Source organism: Alosa pseudoharengus, unplaced genomic scaffold (assembly GCF_046254945.1).
Source record: "Alosa pseudoharengus isolate Yale_2024_CS ecotype anadromous, Long Island Sound unplaced genomic scaffold, YU_APseudo_1.1 YU_APseudo_1.1_scf_23, whole genome shotgun sequence".
Classification (NCBI taxonomy): Eukaryota; Metazoa; Chordata; class Actinopteri; order Clupeiformes; family Clupeidae; genus Alosa; species Alosa pseudoharengus.
This window is the reverse complement of record NW_027468685.1, coordinates 1173986-1176485: the sequence shown is the minus strand read 5'-3', so window position 1 is coordinate 1176485 and position 2500 is coordinate 1173986. Positions and strand designations below refer to the sequence as shown.

The 2500-nt window shown below is 41.2% G+C and overlaps 1 protein-coding gene across 4 annotated transcripts in view; it reads left to right on the top strand.

The window, feature by feature from the left end:
* The window catches only part of atxn1a (ataxin 1a), a 134203-nt gene that overhangs the window by 79052 nt on the left and 52651 nt on the right, over positions 1 to 2500 (top strand). Inside the window, exon 3 of one of the 4 annotated variants that reach the window (XM_076301085.1) lies at positions 2028 to 2112. The exons of the other annotated variants lie outside the window; for them this stretch is intronic. The gene's annotated coding sequence lies outside the window, so the exon portion shown is untranslated. The remainder of the gene's footprint in view (positions 1 to 2027; positions 2113 to 2500) is intronic. 4 annotated transcript variants of the gene reach the window in all.

Below are 2500 nucleotides of genomic sequence, written 5' to 3'. Positions count from 1 at the left end.
CCATGACAGGTAGGCCATTAGCACTCATGTTAGCAACACATATACATGTCAAGGCATAAAGGATATGTTTGAACTAATACTATGTTCTACCTCAGGGATTCCCAAACTGTGGTACGCGTACCCCCGGTGGTACGCGAGCTGCTTCTAGGGGGTACGCAAGATGAAAAGGGCTATGGCGGACAGGTGTAAAATTAACATTTTAAATCTTTTGTGATTAATTCATGAATACATACACAATTTCGAATCAGGTCATAATGATATGGAAACATGAAATTAAAGGATATCATTTATAAACTCTGTATGTGTTCATCAAAAAAAGGGCAGCTTATTAAACACGATGCCTGGAATAGCTAATAGAATGCGTTACTTTTGAATGCGTTGGATGGTCCGTGGGGGGAAAGTTTCGCGGATATAACAGGTTTTTGAAAACAACAAAAACAGAAAGGAGGGAAGGAGCAAAGCTAGGAGTTATTTCAGATGGGCAAGAAAGGTAACATTAAGCTAGGCTTTACATTTAACAAACTAAAGGTAGCCTACGTTTAGCCTTTCTAGGCTGTATATATGTTGTCCAAAGGAATACATCCTTGTCAGGCGTTGTTGTAGGCCTATTATAAGATATTGTATGTGGATGTAACTTTTTAACTGACCAAATGCACACACCTAAAACCGGGAAACGGACAAATATTGTCAACGTGCGGGGGGGGGGGGGGGGGGGGGGTTATAGAATGCGTTACGTTTTTATGTGTTTATGTGTCGGATGGTGGGGGTACGCGAGCCGAGTCGGAATGTAGGCGGTGGTACGCGGGGGGAAAAGTTTGGGAACCGCTGTTCTACCTTATCTATGCTATTTGTTATGTTTTAAAGAGCTAAGAATTAGCACTCACATTAGCATGAGAGCTAACATGATTAGCACTCACGTTAGCATGAGAGCCTTTCCCAGCCCTCTGGCCTAAGCTATCGTAAAGCTGAGTCGAGGCATGCAGGGTAAGCATGGATTCTTCTTTACTAGGGCTGTAACGACATGCGATTCGAAACCAAAATCGCAACACTCATATTCACAAAACTGTGTCGCGGTGTGAAAAGGCAGAATCATGACACACCCTTTAATGTTTTTCACGCAGTGCTTTGCAGCTTACGTGGCCGCATAAGCAACATACATGTAGCCTACGTTGTCCAAAAATAAATAAATAAATCATAATTTCTTATGTATATGTATTTTACCAAACAGTATAGAAGTAAAACCCCCTACTTGCCCCACTCTCTCTCCCTCTCCCTCCCTCGATCAATGGACACGCGTGACTCGGCCAAAAACTTTTGCATTCAAATTAACTGATCATCTCAATACCAATGTTTCCCAAAAGGGCCTGTCCCAAGGACAATAAGTATTACATATTACATATAACATATATAATATTACATATTACAAGTATAACAGTATAATCAGTAGACTATGATAAGCTAGCCAACTATGCTACTTTGTTTACAATATTTCCAGGTTTCAACCAGACAGCTAAATTAAAGAGGTAGAGTTGTAATGGAAATAGTAGGCTATAGGCTATAGGCTAATCTGCATAAAGTGACATTTATTATTCTCTCTTTTTATACCAGGATATAATATAATATGTTATATATTATATTGTAATCCTCTGGTGTTCTAAGGTAGGCTATTGAAATGTTGAATAAAATCGAGGTTCGTATCGAACCGTGGGTCAAAAAATCGTGATACAAACCGAATCGTGAGGTTGGTGTATCGTTACAGCCCTATTCTTTACAGTGGATAACTCTTTTTATTTAACACACACACACACACACACACACTTACACACACACACACACACACTTACACACACACACACTCACACACACACATGCAGGGTATGCATGGATTCTTCTTTACGGTGGATAACTCTTTTTATTTAACACACACACACACACACACACACACACACACACACACACACACACTCACACACACACATGCAGGGTATGCATGGATTCTTCTTTAACTCTTTTTGGTCTTTGCTCAGGCTCGTGATAATTGGGGGCTAACCCAGGACACTCACACACTCCAGGATTTGATGTTAGGATCGCACACACACTCCAGGATTTGATGTAAGGATCGCACACACACTCCAGGATTTGATGTTATCGTTCACACACTCCAGGATTTGATGTTAGGATCGCACACACACTCCAGGATTTGATGTTAGGATCGCACACACACTCCAGGATTTGATGTTAGGATCGCTCACACACTCCAGGATTTGATGTTAGATTCGCACACACACTCCAGGATTTGATGTTAGGATCGTTCACACACTCCAGGATTTGATGTTAGGATCGCACACACACTCCAGGATTTGATGTTAGGATCGCATACACACTCCTACTGACCTAAAGCATGTCACAGTGACTTGTGTTTGTTCAGAGGTTTCATTTATGCAGCCACCACACCATGTACACACACACACGCATGCATAAACAAACACACACACACACA